The 19445-nt window shown below is 48.1% G+C and overlaps 1 protein-coding gene across 8 annotated transcripts in view; it reads right to left on the bottom strand.

Annotated features, from left to right (window-relative positions):
* Nucleotides 1–19445, bottom strand: part of PIK3R5 (phosphoinositide-3-kinase regulatory subunit 5) — a 74629-nt gene that overhangs the window by 54933 nt on the left and 251 nt on the right. For 2 of the 8 annotated variants that reach the window (XM_086358879.1, XM_086358881.1), the window contains exon 1: nucleotides 18860–18972. The exons of the other annotated variants lie outside the window; for them this stretch is intronic. The gene's annotated coding sequence lies outside the window, so the exon portion shown is untranslated. Of the gene's footprint in view, nucleotides 1–18859; nucleotides 18973–19445 lie in introns of those variants that run through there. 8 annotated transcript variants of the gene reach the window in all.

Below are 19445 nucleotides of genomic sequence, written 5' to 3'. Positions count from 1 at the left end.
GCCGCAACTAAGAATTCACATGCTGCAACTAAAGATCCTGAAACTTTAGTGTGCTGAAACTAAGATCCAGCACAGCCAAATAAATACATATTAAAAAATAAAAAACCGAAACCTGGACGGGCTTGTGGCCGCTTCAACTGATAGATGACAGTGGAGGTGAAGGGAAGCAATGCCGCTGATACAGCTACTGCCTCATTTCCTAGAAGACTTGCACCTGGAGCTCTGAGTCATGGAGGAAGAAATCTGACTACCCATTTGGAGGTCGCCATTTTGTGAGGAAGCCCAAGCCACATGGGGAGGCCACTTGCAGGCACTTCTGACTTGCAGTTCCAGTCCCCAGCTGTTCAGGTCTTACCAGCTGAAGCCTCAGACAGCACTGAACACAGACAAGCCATCCCCAATATGCCCAGCCCAAATTCCTGGTCCACAGAATCCATGAGCATATTAAAATGGTTAGCCTCAGGCTTCCCTGGTGGTCCAGTGGCTAAGAACCCACCTTGAAGTGCAGGGGACACCAGTTTGATTGTTGGTCTGGTAAGATCCCACATGCCACAGGCTAAGCCTGTATACCACAATTACTGAAGCCATGCACCCTAGAGCCTGTGCTCTGCAACAAAAAAAGCCACTGCAATGAGAAGCCCACACACGGCAACCAGAGAAAGCCCATGTGCAGCAACAAAGACCGAGGGCAGACACAAATAATCGTTTTTTTTTAAATGGTTAACATCTTCTAATACTACATTTTGGGGTAGTTTGTTACAAGCAACAGGGCCTCCCCAGTGGCTCAGCAGTAAAGAATCCGCCTGCAATGCAGGGGACTTGGGTTCTATCCCTGGGTAGGAAAGATCTCCTGGAGGAGGCAATGGCAACCCACTCCAGTATTCTTGCCTGGGAAATCCCATGGACAGAGGAGCCTGGTGGGCATTCGGGCATGGGGTCACAAAAGACTTGGACATGACTTAGTGACTGAGCATGTCTGCACATTACAAGCAATAGTATATGGAACATATGTATCTGGCATAGACCCCACACCCAGGCAGAGACCAGGCCACATGACAAGAAGGCATTGGACTATGTGTTCAGAAAAGCCCAGCTGGAACAACTTAAAAAAACGCTACTCAGACACAAGTGCCATCTGCCAGGCAGCTCAGACAATCACAGCAATTCAGAGGTGCAAGGGCCCATAGTGGTATTCAACCTAAATTCACTTACTCTAATAAAAACTCCTCTTATGGAGTGCAGATGACCACAGGATATTGGGCTGACCAAAAAGTTCGTTCGGGTTTTTCCATCATATCTTACAGAAAACCCAAACAAACTTTTTTGTCAACCCAATGCTTTTCTGGATGCTATGGTAGATACAAACTTCACTGATACATTGCCCTTTCAGATACGGACCCTTGCTGACACCAGCACAGAGGTGGCCACATTCTGTGGACCAGAATGACCAGGGCAACTTGCCAGGCACACATGAGCCTCAGGATCTTGACAGCTGCTATTCTCTCTGCCTGGAGTGCTCTGCTCCCAGATGCTCACTAATTCTCACTCCTCCTGGTCTTTATGGTACGGTCTTAATTGGGACTTCTGGTAAACCCCACCTCTGGCACCTGGTGCTTCATTTTCTCACCTCTCTTATCACCACCTGACACGCTATTCATGTTACTTAGTATATATATAATAAACCATAACGGGCTTTTTCTCTCCTCCAGCCCCATTAGAATATCACTCCATGAGGACTAGGAAGAGTGCTCGGCATATATTTGCTGAGTCAATGAACAAATAACAAATGAATAAGTGAATGACCAAGAGGTTTAAAGAAAAGTAATAGAAGAGAGAAGCATGTGGGATCACACACATCTAGCCTGACTGAGAGAAGGATGCTGCTTTCCTTGTATGAATCACAGAACTGGGTCACCACAGGCCAAGGATGGCCAAGGGCATCACCTGGACAGAAGCTGGAAGCGTCCTTGGGTTAAAACCAGGCCATCTGAGAAAGCCTTGCTCTTCTGGTCATCTTATCTCTTGGAAGGGCAAGGAAGCAATGAGGAAACATACTAATGTGTCTTGTGTCTTTAATTCTGACCAAGAATAACGGGAGGTTTATAAAATAGAAGCGAGGGGGAAACACAGGGGAAATGACCACATCATCTCAAAGTGTGGACTAATCCTAGCAGAAAATGCTGGACAGTCAGACCCACATCTTAGACTTTAAGGAAGCAGGCTCCTAAGAGGCCAGGAACCCAAGAGAATGGCTTAGCAGGGAAAGAAAATTCTGAAAATTAAATTGGAGGCAAGTCACAGAGTCTCACGAAAGTGAAGAGGGGGATGTCAGGGGCCAGCATGACCTCTTGGAGCGTGCTTAAAACAGGGAAGTGAGGGCCCCAAGTAAGATGGAACACTGAAGATCGAGAGTGAGCATGTCACAAAAGGGAGGCTGGAGAAAAACACAGAAGACATCAAGAAGGGCCCAGAGAGTTATATTCTGAACCTAAATCCAAAAAGATTAGCCTGGCCATTCAGGACAGATTGGGGCATAGTTACAGATGCTGGAAAGAAAACAGAACTGTTCCATGGCTAGTTCCTCCATCCTTTTTCTCAAGGAGAATAGTTATCTTACCAGAAAGGATGGATCAAAGATGGCTTGTTCAGTCAACAGCAAGCAGGTATTAAGTGTCTATTATTTGGGGGTCTTACTAGGCACTGAGAGGGGGGAGGGGTTCCAGAAATCTCAAGGAGTTCACAATCAGAGGAGAAGATAACGTCCAAAGGTCACCAGGCAACATGGTAGGACCACCACCAAGAAAAAAAAATTATTAAAAAAGACAGGATAACTTGATAGAAAAATGGGCAAAAGACTTGAATAGACCTTTTCCCCAAAGAGGATCTCCAAGTGGTTAGTAAACACGCCAAGGTGCTCAATTTCATCAGGCATCAGAGAAATGCAAATTCAGGCCGTGATGTGATGCCACCAGACCCACCTGAATGGCTGAAACAAACAAGATGGGCACACGCTTCAGGATGTGAAGCACCTGACCCCTCACGACTGCAGGTGGGGTGTGAACTGGTCCAGCCACCTTCCAAATGGAAGACACTACCCACCACAGTACGACCTGCACCGGCCACGTAACATTGCATTCCACCCCCCGGGTACATGCTCAGAAGATACGCACCAGAAAGTTCAGAGAGGCACCATCGAAAATAACCTCCAAGTAGACCCTTGGAAGGTAGGGCATCTCCGTGTAGGTTTACAAGAGACAGGTATGGTGGAGGAGGCACAAGGTCAATTAGCAAAGCTTCTCCAAGAAGGTAACTCCCAGTGGTTAAGACTCCAAGTTTCCACTGCAGGGGGGCTCAGGTTCAATCCCTGGTTGGGGAACTAAGATCCTGCATGCCGCACAGCATGGCCAAAAAATAAAAATTAAAAAAAATTTTTTAAAAAGAAGGTAACTTCAGAGATAAGTCTACAGGAATAAGCTGCCTTGGGATTCAGGCACGGGGTCGGGAAATGGACAGAATTAAGAAGTATAGACAGCTTGGTTCCTGCAGGGAATGCCCAGGCATTCAGAACTACTGGAGAGTAAAGGATGACACAGGTATGGGGAGATAAAGATGCCCAGGCTGGGTGGCAGACGGCGAATGGCTTTAAATGTCAGGCCAAGTGCTTAAGGGTTTAGTCCAGTGCCACATGGAACTATGGCCAAATTTTCAGTGGGTGAATGTCTCACTGACCTTGGAATTTAGATGATCGCACCAGCAAGGGGATAAAGGGGAGTCTGAGATGAGACAGGGTCCGCCAACACAGAGGGCTCTAAAGTCAAAAGCCACTGCTTAAAATGAGTTGAGGATGGCAGATGAGTATAAATACCTCTCAGAGTCATAAAGAAACTTGAGGTTGTGAAAGGGAACTGCTACTGATACTCTTTGAAGGATCAGAGAAAATGAAAGATGTACGAGAGAAGGACAGGATGAGATAGAGAAAGACGGGAGAGACGCAAGAAAAGGCTGTCCCAGTTTTGGAGAACTTAACAAAAGTAGAATCTTGGAAACTACAGTCTCAGAGTCTGCCAGCCCCCATGACATCATTCTCTTTATGTTATTAAGAGGTAGTTTGTGAACAACATTCAGGGAAGGATCCAGGGACTACCAGGAGCAAGAATGGATTCACTAAGGGGGTGACTCAAGAAAATGCACAAAAATAGCTTATATGAATTTTAGCAAGTCCTGCTATAGGCTCATAACGGTGCAAAAAAAAAAAAAAGTGAGCACAATAATCACAAGATAAATGGACTCACCTCTGGCTTCAGAACCTCACCCAAGAGAGCCAAGGGTCTTCATCTGTGGGGTCACCTCTCCTAAAATGCCAGAGAACTCTGCTTTTGGTCCTTTATAGCAGTGGTCCCCAGCCTTTTTGGCTCCAGGGACAATTTTTCCATGGACCAGGAGTGTGTGTGGGGGGATGGTTTCAGGATGATTCAAGTGCGTTACATTTATTGTGTGCTTATTTCTATTATTATTACATCAGCTCCACCTCAGATCATCAGGCATTAGATCCCGGAGGTTGGGGACCCCTTACAGCATGTCATGGTAAAAACTGTGGTAAATATAAACAACATAAAAGTTACCATTTTAACCATTTTAAACTATACAGCTGAATGGCATTTAGTACATTCACATTACTGTGAGACCATCAGCACCATCACCTCCAGAACTTTTTCATCTTCCAAAACTGAAATTCTTTCCCACTGAACACTAGCTACCCACTCCACTCTTTCCCAGCCCCTGATAATCACCATTCTACTTTCTGTCTCTATGAGTTTGACTACACTACGAACTTGTAGTCAGTTCGTAGGTTGAATCAGACAATATTGTCTTTTTCTGATGGGTTTCTTTCACTTAGCATAAAGTCCTCAAGGTTCATCCATATTATAAAATACATCAGAATTTCATTCCTTTTTGAGGCTAAGTACTATTCCATTGTATGTACAGATCTCATTTTGTTTATTCCATCTGTAGACAGACATTTGTGTGGATTCCATCTTTTAGAACAGTATGCCATTTTCTTATTAATGGTTTTCAATAAGGCTTAGAAGGTAGGCTTTTGTACAATTGAAGGGATAAAGAACTTTTATATAACATTGAAGATTCAGAAAGATCTCAAACTAGTAAAGTTCAAACGTGGATAAGACTCATAACTGTCTTTCCATATCCATTCTCCCTTATTCTATAGTAATGTAATTTTTAGAAAATTTAGATTATATTTCCCAGATTCTCTTGTAGCTAATTGTGGCCATTTGACTACATTCTGGCCAATAGAATATAAGTAGATGTTGATAAGTACAATTTCCAAATCATGCTTTTAAAAGGGATAGGCGTGCCTCCTCCTTTCTCTTTCTTCCTTTTGCTAGCTGGAATGCAAATCCAATGGCAATTGCTAAAGCAGCCATCATGCACCCTGAGATGAAAGCTACATGTTGGGGAAAACAAAGCAACAAGATAGAAGGAATGTAGGTGATCTATGAAGTCGTTGTGTAAAGACTGGACCCCTTATGGTCAGACTTTTACATGAAGGAGAAATAAAGCTCTATCATGTTTAAGCCACCATCATTTTACATCTCTCTGAAATAACAAAGAAACCAATATACTAACGAATAGTTCAGTCACCACCAAGTTCTCTAGAAGCACAATTGTATTTGTTTGTCCATTACTGTGTCATTTAGATACAGCTGGTGGGATTTTCCCCAAATTTGTAGGCCATGTTGTAAGGTCTGACCTTAAATAGAGACCACACGATGTACCCAAAATTCCCTTATAAAGAGGCACATCATAAAAGCTGAAGTCATCCTCCCGAGAAACAGCCCCTATTTCCCATATAGTGTGCCCACTTCTGTGTATCCCACTCCAAGGGGAGCAGCAGTAATTGAGTTATCTAAAGGTCAGACATTCTTCAGAGCAAATTGGCTTAACTAGCTAGTACTGAAGCAACTCAAGTTGAGAGGGTACTGTTTTGGTAAACGTTTAGAGATAATCTCTTACTGGTGATAAGAAGGTATCCTGAAAAGAAAGTATAGGTGTTACAAAACTCTTCCTCCCTAGACAAGATCGAACAGTTCAGTGAAAAATTATGTCCTCCAAACAAAATCATGGAGATAATACAAAGATCAATGATTTCCGGGGAGTGGGGAAGGAGAAGACTAGACAACGCACAGAGAAATTTTAGGGCATTGACAATACTCTGTATGGGGTGTCCCTGGTTGCTCAGCTGGTAAAGAACCTACCTGCTAGCATGCAGGAGATGCAAGAGATGTGGGTTCAATCCCAGGGTTGGAAAGATCCCCTGGAGAAGAAAATGGCAACCTGTTTCAGTATTCTTGCCTGGGAAATCCCATGGACAGAGGAGCCTGGTGGGCTACAGTCCTTGGGGCCACAGCCACACATGACTGAGCACACATGCACGCATGTAATACTCTGTATAATATTATAATAATAGATATATGTCATTACATTCATAAAATTCATAGAATGTAAAAATATCAAGAGTGAAACCAAAGGTAAACTATAGACTTTGGGTGATTGTGATATGTCAGTGTAGGTGTATCTATTATGGCTGGGATGGGGGAAGGGCTGGGAGTGGGGATAGGAGCTTGAGATTGATATGTACACACTACTATATTTAAAACAGAGAGCTAACCAAGATCTACTGTATAGCATGGGAGCTTGGCTCTATATTCTGTAATAACCTGAATGGGAAAAGTTTGAAAAAGAATGGATACTTTATGGGTATTACTAAATCACCTTGCTGTATACCTGTAACTAACACATCATTGTTAATCAACTATACTCCAAAATGATAGGATGAAAAAAAAAGAAAAAAACTATATTCCAATATAGAATACTGAGTATATTCCATAATGTCTTGAGTATATTCCATAGTGTTCCAATATTCCATAATGTGTTATGAAAAAACCCAAATGAATCTTTTGGCCAACCCAATAAAATTTTTTAAATGTACATTCGTCCTTGGTGTAAAAATATATGTGCCCGTCTGGTGAGTGATGTTGATGATGTGCGGGGCAGGGGGTAATATGACAAATCTGTACCTTCCTCTCAGTTTTGTTGTAACCTTAAACTTGTTCTAAAACATTTAATTAACAATAATAACGTTCCCACCTCCATCTACTGAATAGGTCTTAGGAGTAAGCAGTCAATGAGAAGTAATCTCATCTTGGAAAATGCTGGGGGGGTGGGGGTAGGGGGAGGAGGAAAACCGGACTCTCTGAGAGGACTGTGCCCTGGACTCAACCATGGTGCTAGCCCAATCCTTCAACATTCCCTCCACAGGAGCCTTGAAGGGAAACCAGTAGAGTTGAGGCTTGGTGCAAGAAGGGGCATTCTCAGCCGCTACATCCATCTCAGGGAGGACGCAGGACCATGACAGCACCTAAAGGAAATGGAAATTGGTGGCATCTCCTTCTGTCTCCATTGCACCCAGTACTTGGCCCAGTATTGAGGGCTTCTTTCTGTCAGTTCCCGCAGGGCCCCGCCATCTTGTTTTTCTAGCCCACTCGAGTGCCTCCTAGAACGACCTCCTCTCCCGACCGCCAAACTTTACCTCCCATGCCTTGGACCTGAGCTCCGCAGCCTCATTCGTTCAGAAATGTTTTTTTTTTTTTCTTCATTCCATACAAAGCTCGTCCTCGCTCAACACGACCTCTCGCCTCCCTTCTCAGCCCCACCCCCTAGGCCAACCTCTGCCACTTTCAAGTAGGAGGTTTGAGTATCAGATTCTTAGAGGGCTGTGCGTGCTTGTTTTTCTTCCTTCGTGCTTTACCATAAACCTCCCTGCACAGACCAGTATTATCACACCGTGATGCGCAGGCTGAGGTGTTGACGGCGCGGGCGTCCCTAGCACCTCTGCCCTGCTGGGGTGCAGCTTCTGTTTTGCATCTTCTCTCTACTGGGTTCAGAGAAAGCAGTCACCAGAGAAAACAGCCACAGGGCACCAGAAGTCACGTGATGGGGTGAACCCCATCCTTGGATTGCCTGCTCACTAGAGAAAGGTCACGGGGTCCCCCCTGTCCCCAGGCCCGAGAGAGCATGAGGTACGTTCCCAGAACTTTCCAGGCGCTTATGTCGGAACCCAGGGATGGGGGCCCTGGACACAAGCCCCTGTTCTTGGGGGTGCCGTGGTGGTGGTTACAGCCTGGTGGGGGGACTGCCCCCTCGGCCCATTTCTCTGGTGGATGAGGAGAGGGGCGTACTTGCCATGTCGAATGAACTCGGAAGCACTACTGGGAGCTTCTCTCTCCTGGGGAGATCTTTCCACTACTCTCTCCTTCCCCCAGAAAGCCTTCTTCTTCTTCTTCTTTAAATATTAATTTTTTTGGCTATGCTGGGTCTTCGTTTCTGGGCAGGGTCTTTCTCTAGTTGCGGAGAACAGGGGCTACCCTTCGTTGCAGTGGCTTCTCTTCTTGCAGAGCACAGGCTCTAGGCGCACAGGCTCAGTAGTTGTGGCACACAGGCTTAGTTGCTCCAGGGCATATGGAATCTTCCTGGACCAGGGATCCAACCTGTGTCCCCTGCATTGACAGGCAGATTCTTAACCACTGGATCATCAGAGAAGTCCCAGAAAGCCTTCTTTCCTCTCCAAAGCAGTAAAGAAAAAGAGAACCTTCTCCTTGTTTACCCTGCTTGGGTGTGACCAAGGGAATTTCTTTTCCCTCTAAAGGGTTCCACGTTAAACTAGCCGGGCTGCATTTATGAACAATGCTTTAGAAGTTGTAAAGGGCGATGTGCAAATTAATTATCAGTCACATTTAATTTTCTCCCGGTTCAAAAACCTGAGGTCATTCCATGTTGCCCTTGGCTTCCTCGAGGGTCAGCATGGCCAGACACCCCACCTTGGTATGTCTGAAGAATCCCAAGAAATCCTCCAAGCATTTCTTTGCCCCAGTGCCCCTGAAGACACAGCTCCTGATTGCCCCACAGTCAGCCTGGTAGGCGGGACAGGAAGCCCCTCTGCCTTGTAAACACCCATGTTGCAAACAGACACTTCCCCAGGCTCCTCTAAGGCGGGGTCACCAGCTGGGAGTGGCTTGTTTGGGCTTACCAGGGGTGCCCAGATGCTGTCTTGAATCTGAAATAACTTAGAGGGTGGAACAGTTTCCCAAGGATCAAGGACTTAGCAGTTGGAGTTTCCCAGGGGCTTAATGCGTCTGAACCCCACCTCCCCACCTGTCCCCTCCACCAGCCTGTCTTGCCCATACTGGAGTGCAAAGACCCAGGACTTTGCCCCTTTGAAAGCGGAAAGTGTTAGTTACTCAGTCATGTCTGACTCTTTGTGAGTCCATGTACTGCAGGCCACCAGGCTCCTCTGTCCATGGAATTCTGCAGACAAGAATACCAGAGTGGGTTGCCATTCTCTTCTCCAGGAGATTTTTCCAACCCAGGTCTCCTGCATTGCAGGCAGATTCTTTATCGTGTGAGCCACCAGGGAAAACCAAAAGGATACCCTTACCTCAGGTGGGACCCACAGAATCCAGGGAGATGCCTGAGAATGCATTCTCAGAGGTTGACTGAATCCCACAAAGCACTCAGATGCCTGATCATCAGCCACCGGGGCTGACCCAGACTTCCTGTGTGCTGGGTGCTCCACCAGGCAAACATTTATTCACCGCACATGAACTGAGCATCACTAGATGCTGGCCCCTCAGTGGGGAGTTGGCGCTGTACAAGATGGTTGGGAAGTTTTCCTCACCGGGAGGAGAAGGGAGAAATAAGAATACCCATCAGGTCTTGGGGAGGAAACTGAGTCAGGCCATCTGGCTGGAGGAGAGAGTGTGGATTCACGGAGAACATTCTAAGAGCAAGACTTGGCTTTGAAACTCCAAACACAAGACCTTGGACTTTGGACTTTCCCTAGGAGGCAGGTGGCACCAAAGGCTTCTGAGCGTGGTGACAAAAAGAGTTTCATTAGAAGAATCTCCTGGAGGAAGCGAGGAAGACAGCAGGGTCCAGAAGGCCCATAAGCAGGCCTAGGATGCTGGTGACGAAAGCTGAGTTGGGTGACAGAGAGAACTATAGGGAAGTGAAAAGAAGCGAGAACCAAAGGAAGCGCCATCAAAGCTGGCTGGAGAGTAGGGGACAGGAAGAGGGAGGGAGCACTCAGAGGTGACTGCAACGTCTCCACTCCAGACCAGGAGTCTGGTTTCACTAGACATCCCCAAATGGGGAAGTCTGGAGAGGAAGCCTGCGTCGTGGACGAAGAGCTGGGCTCTGGAGTTGTATTGATGTCGAAATGGTAAAATTGACCAGCATGGACTTGGACATGTGGGTCTGGGTGAGGGAGCTAAGCATGACCTGGGACAGCAAGAAGAGGAGCGTGCACAGGAATGCCAGGAGGTGCATATGGTGAGGAAGAGGCTCTAGGTCAGGATGTGTGTGTGTGCTCAGTCGCTCAGTTGTGTCTGATTCTGCGAACCCATGGACTGTAGCCCTCCAGTCTCCTCTGTCCATGGGATTTCCCAGGCAGGAACATTGGAGTGGGTTGCCGTTTCCTTCTCCAGGGGATCTTCCTGATCCAGGGATCGAAACTGCATCTCCTGCATCTCCTGAGCTGGCAGATGGATTCTTTACCACTGAGCCACCTGGGAAGCTCTCTAGCAAGTGGTGCTGGGCATCAAATGCTACAGAAACTGCAAAGAGATGCAAACTAGCAGAAAGCCATTGGAATCTGCCATTACAAGGCCACCAATGACTTCAGAGGAAGACTTCCAGTAGAGAAGCCTGGGTGGAGGGAGGCAGGCCACCACTGTGGTCAGAAGGACTTTAGCCTCTGGGAGTCCTGCCATGACATGGGTAACATGAGGGAAGGAGCGGGTCCCCTCTCTGCTTAGCTCATCAGAGCAGCTCCTATCAGTCTACACTTGGAGAGAAGACTTTGTAAAACTCATAGGATGTCAGAATATAGATACAGCCCCTTGAGCCAAGAGGGAACAGGCTTAGGGAGATGAGCGGCTGAGTGGGGGACAGCTAGGACTAGAGATCTCAGCTCCTACTCCCATTCAGTAGTCTGAATATCACACCACAACCCCCCTGTGTTCACTTAAGCACAATAACAGGCGAAGGAGAGCTCTGAGTTTTGGGTTTTCTCAAAATGAAACTCTCAAGATGTCAGTACAGAAGTGAATGCGAAATGCAAAGGCCCATTAAACGTTGGCTCAAAAACCCCAAGAACAAGAGGCCATTAACTCCCCGCGTGACCTGGAGGTGGATCAGATTGGCACCGAGTTTCTGTGGGACAGCCACAGAGGAAGGTGTCTCTGAAGTAGTCCATTTTATCAGATTGGTTCAGAGGAGCCAAGAACAAGAGACTCCCCCCCTGCCCCTCACCCAAAAAAAGTCCATTATCAAGCACAGGAGATGGGCAAGCATCCCTATGTCCAGCTGTGGCTCCAGAGTCTTACCATGCATGGCTCTGGTTTTCTAACCAATACCGAGCTCCTGCTCTGGGAGGACAGGCTCTGAAGACGGGCTGCAGGATTTGTGAGGGAACTGCCCAGCTTTGGGATTTGTTTATTCAAGGCCACTGAATTTCTTAAATTCAAATTATGTTATCAGAACAACCAACTTTTCTACAGCCAGTAAGACACAGTCACCAAGATTTGGAGAGTTAGAGGTGCTTAGAAATGAAGTGATGTGTCTCTATTCTCACAGCTTTCGTTTCTACGTCTGACATGCGTTTTCCTTGAATGTTTCTCCCAATGGGGAACTCACTACCACAAGTCTGCCCATTCCATTGTTATTCTGCTCTGAACTTCTCTAAGCTCTTCCCTGTGGTAAGCTGAGATCTATTTCCTCACAATTCCCTTCATGGGTCCCTTTCCTCCTAGGAGAACGACCTCTACAGGGCAGGTCTTCACCTTTTCCAAAGAATTATGCTTAGTCCCGAAGTAGAGTGTTAGTTGCTCAGTTGTGTCCGACTCTTTGTGACCCCACGGACTGCAGCCTGCCAGGCTCTTCTGTCCATGGGATTTTTCAGGCAAGAATACTGGGTTGCCATTTCCTTCTTCAGGGATTGATCCCATGTCTCCTGCATGGATATGACTTCTCCTTTATGTCCTCTTCATATAGAAAAACATCTCTCCTTCTGTAAACATGCGGTATTGTGCCATCACTACCTTGGTTACCTTTCTCTGGGTATGAGATGGTTTATCAGCGTCCCCACTAAACACAGCACCTGGCCTTGCACCACTCTCCAGATGGATGGAAGCATCTAAGAGTGGAAATGAGCCTTCCCTCAGCTGAAGGGCAGGAAAAGGAGAGACTCACGGGAATCAGTGGAGAATTGTTGAAGGCTCAAGAATCAAAGATGACTCTGAGGTTCCAGCTTGGGAGCACGGAGGTGCTAGGTGTGTACCCGGGAGGACTAAGGAAGAGAGAAGAGGAGAGGAAGGCTTGGGAAATGGGAAACCGAGAATCCAGTAATGGAGACCTAAGACTAAGCTCTTCTTCCAACTTCCGAGACACAGACCATGCCCTGCTCTGCCAGCTGTCCCCAGAGCGCAGGAGAAGATTCTCATGATCACTCACTCGGTTGTGTCCAACTCTGAGACCCTGTGGACTGTAGCCCGCCAGGTTCCTCTGTCCATGGGATTATCCAGGCAAGAATACTGGAGTGGGTTGCCATTTCCTCTTCCAGAGGATCTTCCCAATCCAGGGATTGAACCCTCATCTGCCTTGGCAAGTGGGTTCTTTACCACCAAGCCACCAGGGAAGCCCCAGGAGAAGATGAAATGCCTCCAAAATCACTTTGCATAAACAGCACATCAAAACATGACAACAGCAGTACAAAAGAGGAGAATATGGGCCGACCTTATCTGTGAGCACGGATGCAAGAATTCTTAAAGGCATAGCAGCAAATCAAACCTAGCACTGTTCTGAAAGAACAAAACTCCTTGACTAAGCAGAGTTCACTCCAAAAGGGCAAGCAGGGCTGAAGAGAAGGAAGTTAATGATGTAACACATCACGCAAACCTACCTCAAGGCGAAAGAATACAAGGCTTTCCTAGTGGATGCTTCCAATTGTAACTGGCAAACCTAACTTCCATCTGTGCTTTAACAAATCCTTAGAAATGAGGAATTGAAGAAAACTTCCTTTACACGTGGCACTTGACTTCAAGGTATCAGCTCTAAAGAACTACAACCACATCAGAGAAATAAAGGCCCACACTCACGCCAGTCCCTGAGAACAAGGGAGGCCGTGAGAATATTTGCAGCAAAAACACCAGCAGTGGCTGCCTCTCTGCTTCCTGGATCGTCTCTATTCATGAGAATAGCCACCAACATGCACCTTCTCTGGTCTCGTTTCTAGCCTTAAGTCTAGCTCCCTGGCTGGGGGTAGGGGAACCAGAGCAGAGGGCTTCTTTTAAGGATACCACTAGCCAAAGTAAGGGTTTCCCTGGTGGCTCAGCAGTAAAGAACCTACCTGCCAATGCAGGAGGCATGGGTTCGATCCCTGGGTTGGGAAGATCTAGTCTAGTTATTCTTGCCTAGGAAATCCCATGGACAGAGGAGGCTGACGGGCTACAGTACATGGGGTCGTAGAGTTGGACACAACTTAATGACTAAACAACAACAACTACTAGCTAAAGTGATGTTCTTCAATCATCTTGGAAATGGATTGAATTCAAGATTCAATAATAAACCCAGGAAGCGTGCACACGGCTTGTGAGTGGTCCCCACACCGAGCCCTGAGATCTCCCCAAGGAGAGATCCATCATTCCCACAACAGCTGACTCCTGCATGGAGCCAAAGAAATCAGTGTATAGAAAGTCCTGTTTTCCAGATCAGAGGTTACTCACCTGGGTTCCCTGGTGGACAGCAGAGGTCTGAGAAGACCCAGAGGTTTTCTGCAAAACTTTGAAAGAGCATGCGTGTGCGTGCACACGTGTGCCTTTTGTGGGGAGATGGAGGGGATGATCTATGGCTTTATCAGCTTCTGAAAGAGGCCCATTATCGAGACTGAGTTCGAAAGTCTCCCATAAGAGCAGCAGGTGTAGATGTAATCTCACCCAGAAAATGCACTGAGGAGGAGGGTGGCCTCAGCCAGGCTGCATGGAAGTGGCTGTGGGGAGATTTGCCTGATGAGAGTCAAAACCACCAAGTCACTCAGGAACAAACGCTCAGACCCAAAAGCCAGAGGTACGTCCACAGAGACCTTGGGGTCCTGGGAAGAAAACCTGGAAGGAAGAAGGATGTGGGTGCTGAGAGGATGACTTCGTAGGAAATACACAAAATCTGGGTTGTAAGGACAGCAACTCTGAGAGGGACGGAACGAAAGGCCAACGGTGGTTTTCTGTGGATGGAGGCTCCTTTCGCTATGGATAGCCAATGTGAGAGCAAATGCAAGGGACTCCTGCAAGGAGCCCCTCAGCAGCAAAGGAACGTACTCTCTGGTGATGATCAGTGCAAAGGAAAAGGGAGGCGCCCCCTCATAGTGTTAATGACCTTCATGCGACCTCGGAGGAGGGGGAGAGACAAGGAGAGGGGAGATGGGGCGCAGGGGATGGGTCTCTGGTTTATGCCAGAGTTAACCTCACTTGGTTTTTGTAGGAGAGGAGGCCCCCACACCCCACAGAAATAAAGGAATTCCTGAGAGGGTGCACCCAGAGAGGGCTTAGCACATGTCTGCTCAGTGTTGGGGATCATTTTTATTACCATTGGTATTTTCTTCTATATTGTATCTCTCAATTCTCAACTCGAATGTGACTTCTTCAGGGAAGCCTCTCCTTAATCCTTAAACTATATGGGGTTCCCTTTCCATACTCGCCCGGGACCTCATCATTCTCATGATGGAAATTACACGATAGGTATCTAGTGTCCTGCCCACTAGACTAATTTCCACCAGGGGAGGGGGACTTCCCTGGTGGTCCAGTGGTTAAGAATCTGCATTCCCATGTAGGGGATGTAGGTTTTATCCCTGGTCGGGGAGCTAAGATCCCATATTCCACAGGGTAACTAAGCCCAAGCGCCGCAACCAGAGAAAAGCCCGCAATGAAGACCCAATGCAGCCAAAATGAAAAATTTCCAGGAACGTTATCTGTCTCCCTCACGGTCCTCAGAGCCCCAGCACGTACCTGGCACATGGAAGGTGCTCCGTGCAGAGGTGCTGAGCCAAGGAATGGACTGTTGGAGATGAGGAAGGGGCCATAGAAAGCATCTGTGCACGCTTCTAGGGAGATGGGGAAACTGACACTTTTGATGTACATGGACTCAACCCAGGGTCACAGGGCTAGAAATAGGGGAATCAGGCAGAAACACAGCCCCCCTGACTCCACAGGAGGCAGAAGCTGCCTTCAGCTGTCACACCCCTGCCCTGCCCCCGACAAGGAAACCACACAGACTCATTTGCCTAGGTCAACAACAACAGCAGCAAGACTCTTGAGGACATGAAAATGAAAAGCACACCACTCCTTCCGGACCCCACCCTTCTGCCCCCCACAACACCCTGTGCTCCGCAGCCCCCTTGGCAGCCCCCACTATTGCTGTTCGTGGATTTCTCAGAAATCCTGGGGAGTCTGATGGTGACAGCTGAACAGCTGTGCTGAGCATCAGAAGGCCCTGGTGAGCCAGCCACCATGTCACTGGTCAGACCCTGCAGGCCAGAGGGGCCAGTGCTCCGGGAGGACAAGGAAGGCATGGGGAGGACGGAAGGATGGCGTGGCCAGTGCTGTGGAGTGAAGAGGGGCTTAGGGAAGTCTTCAAAGATGATGAGGTTGAAGCTGGGCATCCAAGGATGAATTCATGGTCTGCCAGGCAGGCAGTGGACAGGAAGGGCAATGTGGTGGGAAGGAGCAGCACGTGCAAAGGTACTGAGGTCTGCCCAAGCTTCAAGAGATGAAGAAGGCAGGGTGACCTGAGCTGGGTGGCGGAGGCCTTGCTAGGCATGCTAAGGGGTATGGACCTTCTCCAGAGGGCCAGGGCAGCTCGGGAGGATTTACAGCTGGAATGTGACCTGTTCAGCTTTGTCATCTTATATCCCCATGAGAGAAGGTGGACTGGGAGTTGGGGAAAGCTGGAGGCAGGCGTCTCCCACTAAGGACAAACCCTAAAGCTCAAAGCCATGCACCCCAAGTGCTAGATGTGGTAGACTCAAGAAGGACCCAATGTCTGCTTGGTGCCACTGGTCACCCACTTCTTCCCATTCATCGGCCCTACCCTCCAATCTTGTGCACTTTGCTACAGCTACACCTCACTTATCCGGAAGGCACTTGGCTGATAACCCAACTATCCAGAACCTTCCGGCCACTAGCCTGGAAGCAAACAGAGAAGACCTGTAGATGGCCACATTCAGGCTCCCAGTCAGCCCCACAAGCCATGCCCTCCACACCCACAGGCACAGGCAGAATACCCCTTGGGCTGGGTCATCTCTGGTTATCCACCCAGCCCTGGCGCTTCCTAGCAGTATCATCCTGGTCCTTAGTTTCTTCCTTCATGAAATGTGGATAATAGTTGTAGCAACCTGAGTATGGCAGTGAAGATGAAAAGGAAATGGAGAAATACTTAGCCCACTGCCAAGGACCATGAGATGATAGCTAAAGGGGAAAAGGACAATAAGATGACAAAAATTTTGTCCTGAGCAGACCCAAGGTATGCACAAAATGGCAGGTAGAACCGTTTAATATTTTCAAGGAATTATTAAATCACACACCATGTGCTAGATTTATAAAGGCAAGCAACACATTTTACAAGGATTTCTTTTAAAAACTGGATACCATGAAAAGTTTTGGTGTTTAAAAGGTAGAGCTGGTGGAAAAAGTGATACGTGCCATTTCACTTACAAGAATGATGTGGTTCTGTGTGTACCTCTGTACATCGAAAGCGTTCCCCATATTTGCAAAATACACATCATATTTAACAGAATCGAAAAAGATGCCATCAATTGTAAGATGCACCATTATTTTAGGCTTCCTTAGTCACTCAGTGGTAAAGAATCCTCCTGCAATGCAGGAGATAATGGGTTTGATCCCTGGGTCAGGAAGATCCCCTGGACAAGGAAATGACAACCCACTCCAATATTCTTGCCTGGGAAAGTCCTATGGACAGAGGAGCCTGGCGGGCTACAAGAGGTGGAAAATGACTTTGCGACTACACCACCATTATTTTGTGTGCCAGAAAGAAATATTGCCGCCTTTTATAATGGTAAGATGCCATAGATGGTAAGATGATTTCAGAGTTGTTAAAATGTGAAAATGCGTACATCTTCACATCAATGGAATACTCTAATAAGTAATATATGTTTGCCGTGCTGTCTCAGCTTGCCTCTGGATAGAAGTCAGACATAGTCTTTCCTTTGTCCACTCCCCATGCCATCTATGCCAGAACCTCAAACCTCTTCCTTGAACTGATGACAATCACTCCATCTTGCCCCTCTAGATACTTCCTTGCTTAAAAAGCTGATCCAGGCTTTCAGTCTACCCACAGCTGAGCCAAACAAGTCTTCTAGTTCACAGAGGTCCCACAGAAGTCTGGCCAGCTCAGTCCTTTGTGGGTGAGGCTCTCTGAACAAAGACCAAGTCAGCGCTCTTTGAGTGTTCCTCTGAACCCAAGCTGGAGCCTCTAACGTTGGGCTGCCCAGGCAAAGGTGACTGCCTCTCCTTTTTCCGCATCTCTGCCGGAAGGCCAGTGATCAGACTAACCTGGGGCCATGGAGCAGCCTCCAACAGCCAGCCTCCTCCTTCACATTATGACCCCTGTAGTAAACCCAAACACACTGGTCACCTGGTTAGCTTCCGCTTGATTCTTCTCGAAAGAAAAAAAAGCGGGGCGCATGCTGGGGAGAGACAGGCAAAGAGACAGAGGTCTTTCTCTGTCCACTACAGCTTGTAAAGAGAAGACAGTTCTTTATCCCTCACCGAAGAGATTGGCAAGGATCTTAAAACCCTGATGAGGGGCCTTCCCTGGGGTCCAGAGGTTAAGAATCCCCCTCTCAATGCAAGGGATGCGCATTCAATCCCCGGTCAGGGAACTAAGATCCTACAGGTCCCCAGGCAACGGAGCTGCCCCACAACTAGAGAACAGGAGTCCACACAGCAACAAAGAGCCCTCAAAACCAAAATTTAAAAACAACAAACAAAAAACAGTGAGGCCTGGCACACACAGACTCTGCACTGCCCCCAGAATAACCATCCTGGTTAGTTATTCTTCAAGAAGCAGGGGAGGGTCTTCTGAGCAGGAAGAGAGAGTGGACCATTCAAAACTGTCTTCCGGAGGAGCCACACCGCAGTGTCCCCGCTGAGGAAGCAGGTAAGCCCGAGACACCCACTCCCTTGTTCTGCAAACACCCAGGGCAGCTCCCTGTGCATTCGCCCTGCTCACACTTTCTCATTTGATTTGCTCCCTGAGGTTGCAGGTTAGGGCCCATTTTGCAGACAGGGAAGCAGGCTGGGAGAGGGCAGTGTGATGCTCATGAGGCTCAGGGTCACACAGCTGGGCACAGCTGGAACCCGGGCCTCCTTTCCAAAGCATCCAGGGTTCCCAAGCAATGGCACCAGCCTCATCACTTAACGGATCTTATTCAAATTTTAGAAAAATACAGATTCCAGATCCCACCCTTGGAAAGCTGTACTGTAGGGGGTGCCTGGAGAAGGTGTGTTTTAACAAGTTCTGGGAACCAGTGCCCTTCTGGGTAGTCCCGGGCCAGGAGGAGGGAAGGTGTGGAGGAGAAGGCAGAGTGACCACTGCAGGGAGGGAAAGATGGGGGACCCAGACAGAACCCTGGACGCAGGTAGACCTGGCCCCAGTTCCGGCCCTCATTTCGCCCAAACCCACTCCTCCTCTCTGCAAGAGGCTTGTAACTTACTTGATACCACATCCTGCTGCTTTCATCTCGCCTTCCTTTTCCCTCTGAATAATCTCCTTCCTCCTACTGACCTAAAGAACTTTATTTACCCGAGGCCTGGGATGGGCCAGCGCGCACGCGCACGCGCACACCCATGCACACGCGCACACCCATGCACACGCGCACACAGAGTCACGCAGGGATACCGAGAGGGTGTAAACACGGATAAGCTGACAGCGCCAAGAGTGAGCTTCTGGAGAAAAGCAACCACTGTCTGGGGGCCCACGCTCGCTGGAGGTCCTGGTGACTGAGGACCCCTGATGCCAAGGCTCCCAGAGAGAGAGCGCTCCCAGACGGGAGAGCAGGCTCCTTGACCCGAAGACACAGGGCAGCCTCGAAAGAGGCAGCAGGAGGCTGCGGTCACAGTCGGACCGCACAGACGCCTCCAGCAGTGGCTACTTAGGTAAAGATGGACAGCCGGCATACCCTTCTGTCTGAGATTACTGGGCACGCGTGTGTGCGAGTCGTGTCCCCGGCAATGGGCCCTATTCTCAGAGGCAGAAGACGGCAAGATCTGTCCAGCGCACTGGCTGCAGCCTGTGCTTTC

Source organism: Bos grunniens, chromosome 19 (genome assembly GCF_055505025.1).
Source record: "Bos grunniens cultivar Pamir isolate PY7600 chromosome 19, Bosgru_T2T1.0, whole genome shotgun sequence".
Lineage (NCBI taxonomy): Eukaryota > Metazoa > Chordata > Mammalia > Artiodactyla > Bovidae > Bos > Bos grunniens.
Note: the sequence above shows the minus strand (reverse complement) of the source record. Positions and strands in the feature narration are given on the sequence as shown.